General features: G+C 43.5%; 1 protein-coding gene across 1 annotated transcript in view; it reads left to right on the top strand.

Moving 5' to 3' along the window:
• The window catches only part of s1pr2 (sphingosine-1-phosphate receptor 2), a 69,147-nt gene that overhangs the window by 46,989 nt on the left and 1,920 nt on the right, over positions 1 to 20,238 (top strand). The window lies entirely within an intron of this gene.

Raw genomic sequence — 20,238 nt, forward strand, 5'->3', positions numbered from 1 at the left:
ACGGATTGTTTTTTCCCGCTATTGTACAGGACTAAGCAAACTGTTTCAAGGTGAAATCTTTAGATTAGATTAGATAGAATTTTATTAATCCCTTGGGAAGACTTCCTCAGGGAAACTGAGGTTCCAGCAGCATTGTATAGCAGTGCACAGGGTGAGAAGCACACAGAGTATCAAAGTGAAAGTAAAAAAAAAAACAAAACAATAAAAATTTGCAAATATAAATATACATATAAATGCCAGACATACTGAACATTACTGGTTTACTGGCTACTATTGTTCCTCTCCTTCCCGTCCTCTGTCTTCCTGTTATTCCTTCTCCTCCTCCTGAGTGAGGACATCTCAACAGATATCACTATATTTCTTGGAGAAAACACTGTACTTCATGTACACTTAATAAACCAAGAAACGGACTGGGCACCTTTAAGGCTGATGTCGTTCAAACTGAAGGAGTTTTTTGTTCTTTGTTCCTGCTGGAGGAAGCAGTGTGCTGGATATAAGCAGTAACTAAAAGCAGCTGCATGAATCCTTTCTTGCATCACCGTGGTATGCATCAGTGCATGTGGAATTCCTTCACTGGACATGCAAAGATCATTGTGGTGTAACACATCTCATGGGCACATGCACGTCACAGTGATGTCTCAGATTCCTGCCTTTGTGTGTAGATACCGTTCCACATGCATGCTCTTGTTCTGGCTTTGTCTATCCTTCTTCCATCTCTCAGTCTCCAGTCAGGATGGAGCAGAGGTTTGGCTCCCAGTTTCCTCTAAAGGATACCAGTTAAAATACGAGACCTGCTTTGACCTCGTAGACCTGCTTTGAAGTAAATGCAGTCAGATCTTTGGACCAAAAAGTGACTTATATTTACACATAAGATCCTTCTGAATGTAGTAAAGTAAATCTGCAAGCCCAGATCTGTCATTCAATGGAGAAATCTTTGTTTAAAAAATGACAAATTTACAGCTAAAATTTGGCCCGCCGCAAAACTGTCATCATATCCGGGGTGTTGCCGTGACGTAAGAGAGAAGACACTATCCCAGCATGCATTGCGCACGCCGGGACGGATATAACAGTGTAAACTGTAATTTGTGGATTTACATCAGTTTTCATCTCTTACAAAAGCACCTTTTTACTGTCTTATACGGAAGTATCGACTTTTTTTTAAAACTTCATATTGCCTTGCGGTATGTTTGGTGAGTATACATTTCTTTTATTTTTGCCTGAAAATTATTTTTGGGGACTTTTTCATGCTTCCATTTGATTGAGTGGTGTCGCGACGGAGGCACTCTGTGCAAGCCAATATTTTCTCACGGGGCAGGGCTGGGGTCTGGGTTACCGCGACGACCCGCTCGCATGCTGCGCTAGCTAGTAAGGGTCGAGGAAGAACGTCGCCAGCTATCGATGTCGCCGCTGATCTGAGCATGCAGAGCTGTATCTCGCATTCATTGCAGCTTACTTTTGGATGTTGAAACCAGGATCTGCCGGTTCACCTCACACTTCGGCGCTTGGATCAGTGCCTTCCCCCCCTCGTGGCGCGGGTTCATGCTGGTAGGGTCTTAGCTGTGTGTCCACCAGTCTCGCTGCTTCTCCACCTTGATCTCCGCCGTCATTATCCTCATCAAATTCTCCGATATCACCATCATCTTGGTCACTATTTGAGCTATCTGAGTGACTGCTAAGATCATCAGGATCCTCTACGTTGACTTCATGTCGAGATCGATCCCATTGTCTGACAATTCGGCGGTCATTTTCAAGCGTTCAAATTGAGAAATAGCTAGTATTGCATTCACTCAACGCAGGGGATCGAACTGAAGGCGCTAGCGCTCTGTCTTCTATCTTACGTCACGGCAATGTCCCGGATGTACAAACAGTTTTCGCGGAGGGCCAAATTTTAGCTGCAAATTTGTCATTTTTAAACAAAGATTTCTCCGCTGAATTACAAATTTGGGCTTGCAGATTTACTTTACTGCATTCATAAGGGTCTTACAAATACATATCGCCAGCGGTGGGCACAGATAACCAAAAAATTAACTTCGATAACAGATAATCAGATAACTGAAAAGTTATCTTCGATAAAGATAAAACAATAAACCACCCAAAAATGTATCGGAAGTTACAGATAATCGATAACAGATAAATTCCAATATTATCTCTAGCACATTTACAACTACTAGTAAAACAAATTTAATAGCTTATAATATTAAAAATAACAACAGACCCAAACAATAAGACCACACTTTTTCTTTCAACATTCAGCTCCTGCTGGAAGTTCTTGTTTATTACAGCCCTCCCAATGCGGAGGTCTTGAAAAATAAAGTCATATTGAGTTATGGTGTTGATTTATAAATAACAATACCGATAGAATAACTCCATTAATGTCAATTCTGTCATTTGTACAAAGTTAAAATATAACATATATCTTTTAATGTTGAATAATGCACTAATTCTGATGTTTTGTAACAAAGAGACAGATCACAAAGGATTCTGGGTAAACGTGCCTCTGCTAAACACTGACTGGTTCAGTCATTCATTATGTAAACCAACACGTTAATGTGACGTCTGTCGTGTGTTGATGTTTAAATGTGCTTTTGTAAAATATTCCATTTTTTTATTTGTAAAAACAGGCATTTTTACGGAGCCCTGGAAGTGTCATCTTTTTTTTTTTCTCCACATTCTCTCTTTACAACATTCATTTGATGTTGTAAAACATGCTTTACACTGTGCAAGATGATTTTTCATGCAGGAATTTTTTGGACCAAGTTTCAGGTTAATCGTGCGTCCTGCATCGTGTAGTGTTCATGGACTATCAAGCTGCGGTCAACATCTGACGACCACCTCCTGATCGCCGATCGTATGGTCGAATGAGAATCAAACCTGTTTGATATATTATTGTGGTCGGCCGTCGTGAGGTTATCCTGCTGCTGAAAGCTACAAGCAGCATCCAACCATTCGCACTGTGCCTGTGCAAACACTGCAGAGCTGTCTTGTAATAATGTTATTATTATTATTATTATTATTATTATTATTATTATGCAGTTGTTTTGTTTTTAAACTTCATTTGTAAAAAAAAAAAAAAAAAAAGCCACTTGCAAAGCAAAAAAGTTGATTTGACAATCATCTGACATAACTGGGGTCAAAATAAATAGAACACTGCCATCTACTGGTCCCCAGACACTGCCATGAACACTACTGGCCAGTAGATGCTAGATGGCAGTAGAGGCTTTCAAAACAAATTCTAGATAATCCCTGTCTGCTCACATTTAAAATGCGTGGAATTTAACAAACGCAATTAAAAAAATCAATGTCTATAAACGCAGAGAATATATTCAAGAGAGTTTTAGGCACTAGAGTTTAATGCTGTTGTCCGTGGAGCCTGAACAGAGTGTCTGAAATGCATTTGTCCTGTCGTGACGTACTGAGATTACATCATCCTACCCAAAATGCACTGCGGAGCAGAGCATGTGCTCACAAAACCTTAAAAATTAGCACATTACTTTAAAACTAAAACATATATCTGATATTTTTACTTTATGAAACTTCAGACATGACTAATTTTAAATAACTTGTCCAAAATTAGTTTGGTTAAAATTTGAACCATAAGTTAAAAATGTATGCCCCTGGATGACTTAGGTCATATTGCCCATATATCGGTATGGTGTTAAATGAAATGTTTTTTTTTCCCTTTTGGGGCTGTTTTTCCTTTGTTTGCAGAGGATTGAGATGCTTTTTATACAAGCAGTTCTCTTCTGTTTGCAAAGGTTCTAACTATGTGTCTGTTACAAAACTTTTAACAGGTGGGTGCTGAACTAATTTTAAAAATGCTTGTTGCTGTTTAGCTTTGTTTATCGGTTTAAAAGTTATTGGACAAAAATTAAACGGAAGATAATTGATCCGATAATGGTTTTTAAAGTTATCTAAAAAGATAATCTGATACTGAAAACATTATCTTCGATAATTATCTGTTATCGGATTATCGGAAGTGTGCCCACCACTGCATATCACCTATTTCTTTCTGAGATCTGACCACATTTATTTCAAAGCAGGTCTACTTTAAGAGGTGCTGTAGCTGGCCAGGGTAGAGTGAGCAGTGGAATTACCGCAGAGCTGCCTAGCAGAGGATCCTGTTACTTTCAGCAGGTTTAAGGCAGCCAGCTTCATCTCTAATTAGAATTCCAGAGCCTCCAACATTTGTTTGTTTGCAGCCCCTCTAGCTGCAGCTCATTTATTCTGTTTATTTTTATTTAGTCAGTTAGTTAGAGTTCATTTAAGTGTTTACTTTAATTACTTAAGCAGTTATCTGGGTAATTTGAAGCCTTCTTTTTGCTTTACAAGGTTTTTGTCATTACTGATTGTCACAGTCCAAACATGTTTGAAGGGTCATATTATGCCCCTTTTCAGCAATGTCATTGATCTAATACGTGTCTCAAAACTACAGCTTTCCACGCCCGTTGTTTGAAATTAAAAGGAGACCAGCATGTAGATTTGCCATACACACCAGCACAGTGAGCAGGTCTTTCAGAGCAAGTAGGAGACTTCTATGAACTAGGAAACATCTAAGGCCCAGGCTTTCAGTGACTTCAGTGGTCCAAGTCTTTAGGGGCCTGGTGCTTCTTGTCTTACTATATGACTGTGAGACTTGGATGCTAACCAGTGACCTAAGGTGATGACTATATCTTTGGTACTAGATCACTTTGGAGGATCCTTTGAATAACTTTGTGTGAAATGAACAGTTCCTGATGGAGACTCGGATGAGGAGTATCACTTGCATCATTTTGGCCATGTGGCGCATTTACTTTGGCTTCATCCAACACGCAGGTGCCTCAGTGTTGAGGACCTCAGGGGCTGGAGAAGATCAAGGGGATGACTATGTTTAACATGGCTCCAGTAGATAGATGGTTACTTTCAAGAGATGTTCCCCCATCTGTTTTGGTTTTGTCCCACCATCAAAGCAATAGATTCATCTCCCAACAGGAGTTGGTGACAGGATTAGAATTCTAGTGGCGGTAAAACCATGCACCCAGTTCAAAACCACATCCCCACTGGGATGCAGCAATGTGCAAGTGCTAGTGCCCACTCTTCTATCTGATCTCATCTAATCTGCCTTTTTGGAAGTATGGAATGCAATCCGGTTGATGTGATTTGTGACATCTTAATAGTGCATGAGCCCCATGCCAATTTTGACATAATTGGTACCACTAAGGTGAATAAACAATACTTACACTCCAGCCTTAGTATAGCTACACAAAAAATGTATGATAACCTAACCTTCCCAGAATGGTAGCAAGGAAGCCAGGAAAGAGTCAAACAAGGATTACAGAAGGTCAAAATTTAAAAATGTTCCAATCATATTGAAAATGATACCACATTATTTGTCTGATCATGAAGATCCTAAAAAGGTATAGTTTGGAATATCTATAACGGAATGTTATAGAGTTATGGGGTAAAACATCAAAAATGGAGACAGTGTAACTTTGTACACGGCTTAAGTTAAAGTTGCTCCACTTTTGGTAAGAAGTAATGAAAATTATTAGTTGAGCTAATAGAATTAATAACTGGAACAGTTCCTCTGTGTTGAATATTTGATCTCCAAAGTAAAGGTCAAGCAAGGACAACATCCATTGGATTCTGTGACATATGTTACCCTGTAATGTGATAACTAAGCACAATAGATGGCAATTATTTCTTTTTAAATCCCTATTAATTCAACCAATAATTTGCACCATTTTTTATCAAAATTAGGCAACTTTAATTTTTGAGCCCTGTACAAGCTGAAATTGACTTTTGTCACCATTTTTACTGTTTTTACCCCATAACTCCATAACATTCAGTCACAGATAGCACAAACTATTCCTTTTTGGAATCTTTATAATAAGACAAATAATGTGGTATACCTTTCAATACGATTGGAGCATTTTTAAATTTTGACCCGTATTTAATCCTTCATTTGCTCCTACCTGGCTTTAGCTATTACTCTCAAAGTACTATCATATATTTTTGTGCAGGTCATGAAATCCTGAGGCTGGAATGTGTTTAGTCACCTTAAGTGGTACAGAAAACCTGCTTGGCCAATGGACTCTAAAGAAATACGTCAACACACGTGTAGCTTCTTTTAAAACAAATACATCCTACTGTTTATGACACAATTACCTTGTGTCGTGGTAATGAGTCCTCGGTTGTGAGGCCACGCTTGAAAACAATTTATTATATTGCACATAATTTGCTTCTCACCCATCACCTCGCTTGTGCAGTATTACACGGCATGCTCACAAAGCCAGTTCAACCTGCACCTTTTCCTCTGGGGTATCTGTTTAATTTGCTGTTTGTCTTTGTGAACTGGTTGGAGCGAGCGCGACAGGCTGAGGTCTGGCTGATCCACTCGCTATGCTGAAGTTTCAAGTAGTTGCTCACTTGAGTGGAATGATTTGCTCCCAAGAACAATGCCGTGTGTTGACAGGCGAGTGCTCGGACAGGGTCGGTGGAATGTCGCCTTCAGTCTGTGAGGGCGACACTTTGTCTCAGAACCAGAACTCTGACTTTTTTTTGCCAGCGTACCTTAAGGTTCTCTCTGCTGGGGTTCATTCACAAACAGAGAACACTTTTGCCTGATATTCCTCAGAGTAAATTTCAAACAAAGACTCTTTTTTACAAAGACACGTACAAGTTGTTGCTTTCTGCTCATTTTAGAACGCCGCTGCAAGCTGAAACTGTCCGTCTGTGTGGGTGTTTTATTGGGGGATGCAATAAATGGACACATTGTCTGCAGTTTGTAGATGTAAATTCTTTTGGTCATATGATCGATGGTCTTAAAATCAAAGAGCAATCAAGCGGTGATTATAACTCAGCTGGTAGAGCAGGTTGACTACCAGCTGCCACTTCAACCCTACGAGGAAAAATGTGACATGAAGCTAGAGATGAAGAAAAATCTGATTCTGTCCAAAAAATGATTTTTGATGTGTTTTAATCAGCCCAGTCTCATGCTTTTATTCGTGCCCCCATCATGAAAATGGGGCACCTTTCGTGATACATTTTTAAATTTGATTTTACTACACTCAACAAAAATAGAAACGCAACACTTTTGGTTTTGCTCCCATTTTGTATGAGATGAACTCAGAGATCTAAAACTTTTTCCACATACACAATATCACCATTTCCCTCAAATATTGTTCACAAACCAGTCTAAATCTGTGATAGTGAGCACTTCTCCTTTGCTGAGATAATCCATCCCACCTCACAGGTGTGCCATATCAAGATGCTGATTAGACACCATGATTAGTGCACAGGTGTGCCTTAGACTGCCCACAATAAAAGGCCACTCTGAAAGGTGAAGTTTTGGGGGGGGGGGGGGGATACCAGTCAGTATCTGGTGTGACACCATTTGCCTCATGCAGTGCAACACATCTCCTTCGCATAGAGTTGATCAGGTTGTCAATTGTGGCCTGTGGAATGTTCAGTGGTGGGCACACTTCCAATAATCCGATAACAGATAATTATCGAAGATAATGTTTTCATTATCGGATTAACTTTTTAGATCAATTTAAAAACCGTCATCGGACTAATTATCTTCCGATGAAATATCGTCCGATAACTTTTACACCGATAATGTACTAAACTAAGCTGAACAGTGAAAAACATTTTTAAAACTGTTAAAGATGTTGAGACCTACCTGTTAAAAGTTTCCTAATAAGCATGTTGTTCTATCCTCTGCAAACAGAAACCACTCTATTGTCTGTAAGCAAAAGAGAACTGGTGACCAAAAAAAAAGTAATTTCCTTTAACACCATACTAATATAATCGCAATGTCACAAAGTCATCCAGAGGCATACATGTTTAACTTATGGTTCAAATTTTAACCACTCATTTTAGACAAGTTATTTAAAATTATTCTGTCTGAAGTTTATAAAGTGAAAATATCAGATATATGTTTTCGTTTTAAAGTAATGTGCTAATTTTTAAGGTTTTGTGAGCACATGCTGTGCCAGGCAGCAATGCATTATGGGTAGCATAAGGTTATCTCAGACGTTCACGACAGGACAAATGCATTTCAGACACTCTGTTCAGGGTCCACAGATAACAGCATTATACTCTAGTGCCTAAAACTCTCGTGAATATATTCTCTGGGTTTATAGACGTTAGTGTATTTGCGTTTGTTAAATTCCACGCATCTTAAATGTAGCAGACACGGATTATCTGGAATTTTGTTTGAAATTTTTTCAAGGCCGCTACTGCCATCTACTGGCCAGGAGTGTTCAAGGCAGTATTAAACGTCTGGGTACATGGCTGCTCTCAAAGTGTTGGTATTGTCCATGGTCCAGGCGCTTTTTGTGTGCATATATTTGTTAACTTTGTATTCTAAAACTACAGTTAGAAGTAATCCGACTCCTTATCGGTCCACACGAACGAGGTTGGCGCCATGTTTTTAGTTTTTGTGGAAGTGACGACAAGAGAATAAGGCTCCTGATTGGATAGAATTTTAATCAGTACTGCCACCCAAAGGTTTGGCAGACTAATTACAACACATTTATACGGTTCGATGTGGATGGATTTTTTTTTTTAAACGACATAGTGTGGATGAAGTTTTTTCCCCAAACTGAAAGGGTAAGATATTCGGTTTTACAAATACCCGACAACGTGTGTACATGGCCTTATGTCTGTGAAAGGCACTATATAAATAAATTTACTTACTAATATTGAGTGCACGTTTTACAACATCATAAAAGTTTTAAAACATGCAATTGTGAGACACTTCCAGGGCTCCGTAAAAATGCCTGTTTTTACAAATAAAAATGGAATATTTTACAAAAGCACATTTATCTTTAAACCAACACACGACACACGTCACATTAACGTGTTGGTTTAAATAATGGATTACCGAACCAATCACTGTTTAGCACTTTTACCCAGAATGCTTTGCGGTCTGTGTTTGCTACAAAACCTCAGAATTAGTGCCTTATTCAACATTAAAAGATATATGTTATATTTTAACTTTGTACAAATGACAAAATTGACATTAATGGAGTTATTCTATAAGTATTTTCAAAAAACCATAAGTTAGTATGACTTTATTTTTCAAGACCTCTGCCTGACCGGAGTGTTGAAATTGATAGGAAGCTGGGCAGAATGTTAAAAGAAAAATGATTATGATTAATAAAGAGCTGATTTTGTGGGTGCTCTCAGGATTTGTCTGTGCTGTTTCCTGCAGGGAGCAACATAGTCAAACATTCTTGCTTATTCTTTAGGTCTTTTGATGCTTTCAAAAGCGATCATGTTAAAAATCAATTACAGCTCTTTAGTAACTGCAAATGTCCCATAAATAACACCGGAATTTATTGGTTATCGATTATCTGTAACTTCCGATACATTTTTCAGTGGTTTATCGGTTTATCTTTAACAAAGATAACTTTTCAGTTATCTGTTATCGATGTTAATTTTTTGGTTATCTGTGCCCACCACTGGGAATGTTGGTCCACTCCTCTTCAATGGCTGTGCGAAGTTGCTGGATATTGGCAGGAACTGGTACACGCTGTCGTATACGCTGGTCCAGAGCATCCCAAACATGCTCAATGGGTGACATGTCCGGTGAGTATGCCGGCCATGCAAGAACTGGGACATTTTCAGCTTCCAAGAATTGTGTACAGATCCTTGCAACATGGGGCCGTGCATTACCCTGCTGCAACATGAGGTGATGTTCTTGGATGTATGGCACAACAATGGGCCTCAGGATCTTGTCACGGTATCTCTGTGCATTCAAAATGCCATCAATAAAATGCACCTGTGTTCTTCGTCCATAACAGAAGCCTGCCCATACCATAACCCCACCGCCACCATGGACCACTCGATCCACAACATTGACATCAGAAAACCGCTCACTCACATGACGCCACACACGCTGTCTGCCATCTGCCCTGGACAGTGTGAACCGGGATTCATCCATGAAGAGAACACCTCTCCAATGTGCCAAATGCCAGCGAATGTGAGCATTTGCCCACTCAAGTCGGTTACGACGACGAACTGGAGTCAGGTCGAGACCCCGATGAGGACGACGAGCATGCAGATGAGATTCCCTGAGACAGTTTCTGACAGTTTGTGCAGAAATTCTTTGGTTATGCAAACCGACTGTTTCAGCAGCTGTCCGAGTGGCTGGTCTCAGACGATCTTGGAGGTGAACATGCTGGATGTGGAGGTCCTGGGCTGGTGTGGTTACACGTGGTCTGCGGTTGTGAGGCTGGTTGGATGTACTGCCAAATTCTCTGAAACACCTTTGGAGACGGCTTATGGTAGAGAAATGAACATTCAATACACAAGCAACAGCTCTGGTTGACATTCCTGCTGTCAGCATGCCAATTGCACGCTCCCTCAAATCTTGCGACATCTGTGGCATTGTGCTGTGTGATAAAACTGCACCTTTCAGAGTGGCCTTTTATTGTGGGCAGTCTAAGGCACACCTGTGCACTAATCATGGTGTCTAATCAGCATCTTGATATGGCACACCTGTGAGGTGGGATGGATTATCTCAGCAAAGGAGAAGTGCTCACTATCACAGATTTAGACTGGTTTGTGAACAATATTTGAGGGAAATGGTGATATTGTGTATGTGGCAAAAGTTTTAGATCTTTGAGTTCATCTCATACAAAATGGGAGCAAAACCAAAAGTGTTGCGTTTATATTTTTGTTGAGTGTATTTATAATCCTCCCCCTTCTCCTAACTCTAACCAAACCCCCACATTTCATGCCCCCTTCACGAAAAGTGGCCCATTTTCGTGACGATATCACAAACCCATAGATTAATTGACTTTTCGAAATGGCATCACGAACTGCCGTGAGACTGGGTTGGCTTTAATTTGACTTTCTACTATTTGCACTAACAAAATGGTGTAAAACTAAAAGTATGTAATGATTCCTTTTCTTTGATCAAATGTTTTATTCACTCTTTGAAAAGACAATGTGCAGTAATGAAAAGAATGAAATAATGCAAGATGACAGCAACACAAAAGAGAGATCCACCCATATTCTAAACTTGTTTATTCCATTTAAGGGTCACGGGGGGGGGGGGGGGGGGGGGGGAGATGGGAAGGCGGGGGCAGGTGAGAGGCGGGGTTCACTTACGACAAGCTGCCAGTCTGTTGCAGGGCTGACAACAGGCAAGGTAAAGGAGAAGATTAACTGAGAGTAGATCCTGTTCCAGAACACAAGCAACAGGCCGGCATTCCCGGGAGCATATGGAAGAATGGATCAGGTGCCCTCAAGGAGCACAGGGTGCTTCCAGAATCAACCAGGAGACCCTTCAAGTGCAGTCTTCTCAGAGTAAGATCAGTTCTGTGAGTACAGTTCAGGAGTAGTTAGTGACCAGCTGAACATTAGCCCAGACCGAATCCCAATCAAAATCCGATCTTAACTCAGGGATATCAATTTCCAAATCCTGTTTTAGGGAAGGTAATGTAAGAGGACTTATGTATGCTGGTATAACAGTCCTTTCACACATACCTTGCTTGGTCTGAACCTTCGGACTTCTCAGTTTGGTCCAAACTAAAATAGCAGGTGCTAAGCTGCCAGGTTTTGGACCAGGTTTTGGACCAAAGGACCAAAATTTGGTCTGACCACAAGAGGTGGTCTCTGAAGTCAAACTAAACTGTGGTCTGGTGCGTTTATAGTGTGAAAACACTGTAGATTGTTCAGACTTTACAGGAGGAGACAGATCATCACCACCCATTCAACTGCAGGAGAAGAACAGAAATGAACAATAATTTAATTAATTAATTAATTAAAGCCAGGAGACTGCACTGCTGGGGGGGAGGGGGGCTTTCTCCTTGTTAAAGATAAAACTATGTCTGTTGTGTGTATTGCTATGGCAGGCAGTAAAGGTTTAAAATATTCACTTTTGACAGCAAGTGCTGCTGTGAAAAATAAAATAAAAAATTCCATGGAACAAATATAGGTTTTAATCTAAATGTGTGAATTCAGTGAGAACTTTATGATACTGTAGATGGTAAATGGACTGCATTTATATAGAACATTTCCATTTGCATCAGATGCTCAAAGCGCTTTACAATAATGCCTCACATTCACCACAGTGGCCGGGTGCTGCCATACAGGGCACTCACTACACACCAGGGGCAGCTAGGGAATTAAGGACCTTGCCCATTGGCCCTTAGTGATTTTACAGTCAGGCTGTTGTGAAAGTGTAGGAACACGGACCCACAACAGGGGCGCAAATGAACGGAAGGAATGAAGGAAGTCAAATAACAACACTTTACTGTTGTGAAAAAACACAACCAACACGGCAAATGTGAAATTTAACAGTCAGTCAATTACAAGGGTGACGTGTGGGCAGGCTCAAAGATAAGAGACGTCCATCCAAAGCAGAACCGGAACCACACGATTTCCTCCGCCACCGAACCCCGGGAATACTAGAGCCGCCAAGTCCCGAACACCCAGGTGGCCACTGCCTCCGCTTGTCGGATCTGGTACTGCTGGCGAGGAACAAAAACAGTTAGATGTGGGTGCGTGTGCACCCAGCAACACGTATGGTGGGAATGCCACCTCCACCTCTCGTCGAAAAAAGAAACAGAATATCTGCTGTCCAACACACACAAGCAATAGATATTCCTGTCAGAGAATCAACACAGTCAGCTGAGATCGTTACCTCCTTGGTAGAGCGATATCTCGACAGAGAAGTGGAGATGACGTCTTGCAGATATACCGCTGCGGATCAGATGATTGGTAACAGCTGTCGTAGGTGACAGCTGTCACCCCGGCTGCTCCTGTGAGATGGCAGCGCCCTCTGGTGCCTGGAGCCCGCACTCCAGGCAGGGTGCCCTCTGGTGGTGGTGGGCCAGCAGTACCTCCTCTTCAGCGGCCCACACAACAGGACCCCCCCCTCAACGGGCGCCTCCTGGCGCCCGACCAGGCTTGTCCGGGTGGCGGCGGTAGAAATCGGCCAGGAGGGCTGGGTCCAGGATGAAGCTCCTCTTCACCCAGGAGCGTTCTTCGGGGCCGTACCCCTCCTAGTCCACCAAATACTGGAAGCCCCGGCCCATCCTTCGGACATCCAAAAGCCGGCGCACAGTCCAAGCCGGCTCGCCATCGATGATCCGGGCAGGAGGTGGTGCCGGACCCGGAGTACAGAGGGGTGAAGTGTGATGTGGCTTAAGTTGGGACACATGGAAAACGGGATGGATCCGCAGTGAGGCCGGAAGCTGAAGCCTCACTGCAGCTGGACTGATGACCTTGAGGATCTTAAACGGACCGATATACCGATCCTGCAATTTAGGGGAGACCACTTGGAGGGGAATGTCCTTAGTTGACAACCACACTTCCTGCCCTGGCCGAGAACTGGGGACCGCGATCGGAGACAATGTCTGTTGGAATCCCATGCAGCCGGACGACGTGGTGGACCAGGAGGTCCGCTGTCTCCTGGGCCGTCGGGAGCTTCGGGAGGGCCACGAAGTGGGCCGCCTTGGAGAATCGGTCCACTATCGTGAGGATGGTGGTGTTGCCCTGGGACGGCGGGAGGCCCGTGACAAAATCCAGGCTGATGTGGGACCAGGGGCGATGAGGCACGGGCAGCGGCTGGAGCAGTCCCGAAGCCCTGCGATGATCAGCCTTGCCCCTGGCGCAGGTGGTGCAGGCCTGGATATAATCCCGGACGTCGGCCTCTAGGGACGGCCACCAGAAACGCTGCCGGACAACTGCCACGGTTCTTCGCACCCCTGGATGACAGGAGAGCTTGGAGCCGTGACAGAAGTCCAGGACTGCAGCCCTAGCCTCTGGTGGGACGTAGAGTCTGTTCTTCGGCCCAGTTCCGGGGTCCGGGCTTTGTGCCAGGGCCTCCCGGACGGTTCTCTCTACGTCCCAGGTGAGGGTGGCCACGATAGTGGACTCCGGGATGATGGGTTCCGGTGGATCCGACAACTCCGCTTTGACTTCATCTTCATGTACCCGGGACAAGGCATCCGATCTCTGGTTTTTGGTCCCGGGACGGAGGTGATCCGGAAGTCAAAACGGCTGAAGAACAGTGACCAGCGGGCTTGCCTGGGGTTCAGCCGCTTGGCGGTCCTGATATACTCCAGGTTCCGGTGGTCAGTGAAAACCGCGAATGGCACGGACGTTCCCTCCAACTGATGTCTCCACTCTTCAACAGCCTCTTTCACCGCAAGGAGTTCTCGATTGCCGACGTCATAGTTCCGTTCGGCCGGGGTCAACCTGCGGGAAAAATAGGCACACGGGTGAAGGACCTTATCGGTCTTCCCGCTCTGGGAAAGCACAGCTCCTATCCCTGAGTCCGAGGCGTCCACTTCAACCATTAACTGGCGACTAGGATCGGGCTGCACCAGAACGGGTGCAGACGAGAAGCACCGTTTCAACTCCTTGAACGCGGCATCGCAACGATCCGACCAGGTGAAGGGGACCTTTGGTGAGGTCAGGGCTGTCAGGGGGCTAACTACCTGACTGTAGCCCTTAATGAACCTCCTGTAGAAATTAGCAAAGCCGAGGAACTGTTGCAGCTTCCTACGGCTGGTGGGTTGGGGCCAGTCTCTCACCGCCGCGACCTTGGCCGGATCAGGAGCGACGGAGTTAGGGGAGATGATAAACCCCAGGAAGGACAAAGAAGTGCGGTGGAACTCGCACTTCTCGCCCTTCACAAACAGCCGGTTCTCCAACAACCGCTGCAGGACCTGACGTACATGCCGGACATGAGTCTCAGGATCCGGAGAAAAGATGAGTATATTGTCCAGATATACGAAGACGAATCGGTGCAGGAAATCCCGCAAGACATCATTAACCAATGCTTGGAACGGCATGACCAGGTACTCAAAATGACCTAAGGGGTGTTAAATGCCGTCTTCCACTCGTCTCCCTTCCGGATCCGAACCGGGTGATACGCATTTCTAAGATCTAGCTTAGTGAACATTTGGGCTCCATGCAGGGGCGTGAATACTGAATCCAATAAGGGCAATGGGTATCGGTTACGAACCGTGATTTCGTTCAGCCCCCTGTAATCAATGCATGGACGTAGTCCGCCATCCTTTTTCCCCACAAAAAAGAAACCTGCACCCATCGGGGAGGTGGAATTCCGGATCAACCCGGCAGCTAGAGAGTACCGGATGTAGGTCTCCATTGATTCGTGCTCAGGTCGTGAGAGGTTGTACAGCCTGCTGGACGGGAACTCAACGCCTGGAACCAAATCAATGGCACAATCGTACGGGCGGTGCGGGGGAAGGGTGAGCGCCACATCCTTGCTGAACACGTCCACAAGGTCATGGTACTCCACCGGCACTGTCCCGAGATTGGGCGGGACTCTGACCTCCTCCTTAGCCTGGGAACCGGGAGGAACCGAGGAACCGAAACATACCCGATGGCAGGTCTCGCTCCACTGAACCACTACCCCGGACGGCCAATCCATCCGGGGATTGTGTTTTAACATCCAGGGGAACCCTAGAATCACGCGGGAGGTGGCAGGAGTCACAAAAAACTCGATCTCCTCCCGGTGGTTCCCTGACACCACCAAAGTTACTGGAGGTGTCTTATGTGTGATTAAAGGGAGTAGGGAGCCATCTAGTGCCCGTACTTGCACAGGTGAAGTAAGTGCCACCAGAGGGAGCCCTGCCTCCCTGGCCTATTTGCTGTCTAGCGAATTCCCTTCTGAGCCCGTGTCCACCAGTGCTGGGGCCTGAAGGGTTAAATCCTCATAAAGGATTGTAACCGGGAGTCGTGTGGTAATATGGGTGTGTCCCACGTGAATGTCTTGGCCCACCCCTAGCCCAGTTTCTAGGGGCGGGCGTTGGTTGTTTAACCGCTCGGGGCAGTCCCTCACTTGATGCTCTATCGAGCCACAAACAAAGCACGCTCTGCGGACCAGCCTCCTCTGTCTATCTGGTGGTTTAAATGTGGCCCTGCTCGTGTCCATAGCTTCATCAGCAGGGGGAGCTGTAACCACACGGAGCGTAGAGGCCGTGGAGCGTGGGGAGGGCGGAGCTCGGTTGGAACCGGAAGGGAGAGGGACGGCGCGTGCCCGGCCACGCCCTTCGTCTCGTTCCCGACGGCGTTCTTCTAACCGATTGTCTAATCGTATAACCAGATCAATAAGCCCGTCTAAATCCCGCGGTTCGTCCTTAGCCACCAGGAGCTCCTTCAGGACCAACGACAGTCCGTTTACGAAGGCGGCACGGAGGGCAGTGCTATTCCAGCCGGACCTCGCCGCCGCGATGCGGAAGTCGACTGCATAAGCAGCTGCGCTCCGGCGCCCCTGTCTCATTGACAGCAGCACGGCTGAAGCGGTCTCTCCTCTATTTGGGTGATCGAACACTGTTCTGAACTCCCTCACACAAACCCATCATATGTCTGAAGGAGCCGTGAATTTTGCTCCCAGAGCGCTGTAGCCCAAGCGCGTGCCTTACCGCGAAGCAGATTAATCACATAAGCTACCTTACTAGCATCAGTCGCGTACATGACGGGACGTTGTGCGAAGACGAGCGAACACTGCATAAGAAAGTCCGCGCACGTCTCCACACAACCCCCGTACGGCTCTGGAGGGCTTATGTATGCTTCAGGGGAAGGTGGGAGGGGTCGTTGAACGACCTGTGGAATGTCAACGTTGCGCACAGGATCGACAGGAGGGAGAGCCGCAGCAGCGCCCTGAGGGCGCGCTTCCACCTGAGCGGCGAGAGCCTCCACCCTGCGGTTAAGGAGGACGTTCTGCTCGGTCATTAGATCCAACCGAGCCGTAAAGGCGGTGAGGATTCGCTGCAACTCACTGATCATTCCTCCTGCAGACGCCTGTGCGCCCGGTTCTTCCATTGGCCGTTCAACAGCCGGTTGACGCCCCTCGGGGTCCATGACGCTGGCCGAGATATCCTGTTGTGAAAGTGTAGGAACACGGATCCACAACAGGGGCGCAAATGAACGGACAATGAAGGAAGTCAAATAACAACACTTTACTGTTGTGAAAAAACACAACCAACACGGCGAATGTGAAATTTAACAGTCAGTCAATTACAAGGGTGACGTGTGGGCAGGCTCAAAGATAAGAGACGTCCGTCCAAAGCAGAACCGGAACCACACGATTTCCTCCGCCACCGAACCCCGGGAATACTTGAGCCGCCAAGTCCTGAACACCCAGGTGGCCACTGCCTCCGCTTGTCGGATCTGGTACTGCTGGCGAGGAACAAAAACAGTTAGATGTGGGTGCGTGTGCACCCAGCAACACGTATGGTGGGAATGCCACCTCCACCTCTCGTCGAAAAAAGAAACAGAATATCTGCTGTCCAACACACACAAGCAATAGATATTCCTGTCAGAGAATCAACAGTCAGCTGAGATCGGTACCTCCTTGGTAGAGCGATATCTCGGCAGAGAAGTGGAGATGACGTCTTGCAGATATACCGCTGCGGATCAGATGATTGGTAACAGTTGTCGTAGGTGACAGCTGTCACCCCGGCTGCTCCTGTGAGATGGCAGCGCCCTCTGGTGCCTGGAGCCCGCACTCCAGGCAGGGTGCCCTCTGGTGGTGGTGGGCCAGCAGTACCTCCTCTTCAGCGGCCCACACAACACAGGCTGGGATTTGAACCAAGGATCCACTGGTCTCAAGCCCAATGCTTAATCACTAGACCATCACCTCCCAGATCCAGGTGTTCAGAGTACAAAGTGTGATGCTGATGTGATATTTTCAGAATGTCAACAGAGCAGAATAGCGAAATGACTCCGTTGTTCAATAACCGATGAAATGTGACTGCTGCTTTCTGTGTTCCGGTGGTAACTGTCAATGCAGCAAGTCTTTTGCAAGAACTGTGAATCCAGTAAACAGTGACAGAACAGGAAGTCCCACTAATTATTTCCATTTTGTTGTTTTGGTTTTTTAAAATCCCATATTGCTATAACGTCATCTTTTACATTGACGGAACAGGACGTTCCGCTAATTATTTCCATTTCGGTGTTTTGGTTTTTTAAAATCCCATATTGCTATAACGTCATCTTTTACATTGACGGAACAGGAAGTTCCGCTAATTATTTCCATTTTGTTGTTTTGGTTTTTTAAAATCCCATATTGCTATAATGTCATCTTTTACATCGATGGAACAGGAAGTTCTGCTAATTATTTCCATTTTGTTGTTTTTTTAAATACTATATTGCTATAACATCATCTTTTACATCGACGGAACAGGAAGTCCCGCTAATTATTTCCATTTCGTTGTTTTGTTTTTTTTTTTAAATCTCATATTGTTATAATGTCATCTTTTACATCGACAGAACAGGAAGTTCTGCTAATTATTTCCATTTCGTTGTTTTTTTTTTATGCTATATTGTTATAATGTCATCTTTTACATCGATGGAACAGGAAGTTACGCTAATTATTTCCATTTCATTGTTTTGGTTTTTTTAAATGCTATATTGCTATAACGTCATCTTTTTTTGACCGTTGGGGTTTTACATAATTATTGTATGGCCTTGCCTTACAATATAAAGTGCCTTGGGGCAACTGTTTGTTGTGATTTGGCGCTATATAAAAAAATTGATTGATTGATTTTACATCGACAGAACAGGAAGTTCTGCAAATTATTTCCATTTCGTTGTTTTTTTTTTTAATGCTATATTGCTATAATGTCATCTTTTACATCGATGGAACAGGAAGTTACGCTAATTATTTCCATTTCATTGTTTTGGTTTTTTTTAAATCCCATATTGCTATAACGTCATCTTTTACATTGACGGAACAGGAAGTTCCGCTAATTATTTCCATTTTGTTGTTTTGGTTTTTTAAAATCCCATATTGCTATAACGTCATCTTTTACATTGACGGAACAGGAAGTTCCGCTAATTATTTCCATTTTGTTTTGGTTTTTTTAAATCCCATATTGCTATAACGGCATCTTTTACATCGATGGAACAGGAAGTTCTGCTAATTATTTCCATTTCGTTGTTTTTTTAAATACTATATTGCTATAACATCATCTTTTACATCGACGGAACAGGAAGTCCCGCTAATTATTTCCATTTCGTTGTTTTTTTTTAATGCTATATTGTTATAATGTCATCTTTTACATCGATGGAACAGGAAGTTACGCTAATTATTTCCATTTCATTGTTTTGGTTTTTTAAATGCTATATTGCTATAATGTCATCTTTTACATCGACAGAACAGGAAGTTCTGCAAATTATTTCCATTTCGTTGTTTTTTTTTTAATGCTATATTGCTATAATGTCATCTTTTACATCGATGGAACAGGAAGTTCCGCTAATTATTTCCATTTCGTGTTTTTTTTTTAAATGCTATATTGCTATAACGTCATCTTTTACATCGACAGAACAGGAAGTCCTGCTAATTATTTCCATTTCATTGTTTTGGTTTTTTAAAATCCCATATTATTATAACGTCATCTTTTACATTGACAGAACAGGAAGTTCTGCTAATTATTTCCATTTCATTGTTTTTTTTTTAAAATGCTATGTTGCTATAACGTCATCTTTTACATCGATATAACAGGAAGTTCCACTAATTATTTCCATTTCATTGTTTTGGTTTTTTAAAATCCCATATTGCTATAACGTCATCTTTTACATTGACGGAACAGGAAGTTCCGCTAATTATTTCCATTTTGTTGTTTTTTTTTAAATGCTATATTGCTGTAACGTCATCTTTTACGTCAACGGAACAGGAAGTCCTGCTAATTATTTCCATTTTGTTGTTTTGTTTTTTTAAACCCCATATTGCTATAACGTCATCTTCTACATTGACAGAACAGGAAGTTCTGCTAATTATTTCCATTTCATTGTTTTTTTTAAATGCTATATTGCTATAACGTCATGTTTTACATCGACGGAACAGGAAGTCCTGCTAATTATGTCCATTTTGTTGTTTTGTTTTTTTAAACCCCATATTGCTATAACGTCATCTTTTACATTGACAGAACAGGAAGTTCTGCTAATTATTTCCATTTCGTTTTTTTTTTTATGCTATATTGCTATAACGTCATCTTTTACGTCAACAGAACAGGAAGTCCTGCTAATTATTTCCATTTTGTTGTTTTGTTTTTTTAAACCCCATATTGCTATAACGTCATCTTTTACATAATTTAACAAGCTCTCTGTCTTTGACTCCACCCACACGTGCTGCTTCCTGTATTGTAGAATGTCATGTGACGCTTTCTGTCACATGACTTAAAACATTTTCATTACTGTTTTTAGAAATAAGGCTTTTTTTTTAATTGCCAGGAAAAAAACACATCATGGGAGCAAAAAAACTTTGGT

Source organism: Thalassophryne amazonica, chromosome 16 (genome assembly GCF_902500255.1).
Source record: "Thalassophryne amazonica chromosome 16, fThaAma1.1, whole genome shotgun sequence".
Taxonomy (NCBI): domain Eukaryota; kingdom Metazoa; phylum Chordata; class Actinopteri; order Batrachoidiformes; family Batrachoididae; genus Thalassophryne; species Thalassophryne amazonica.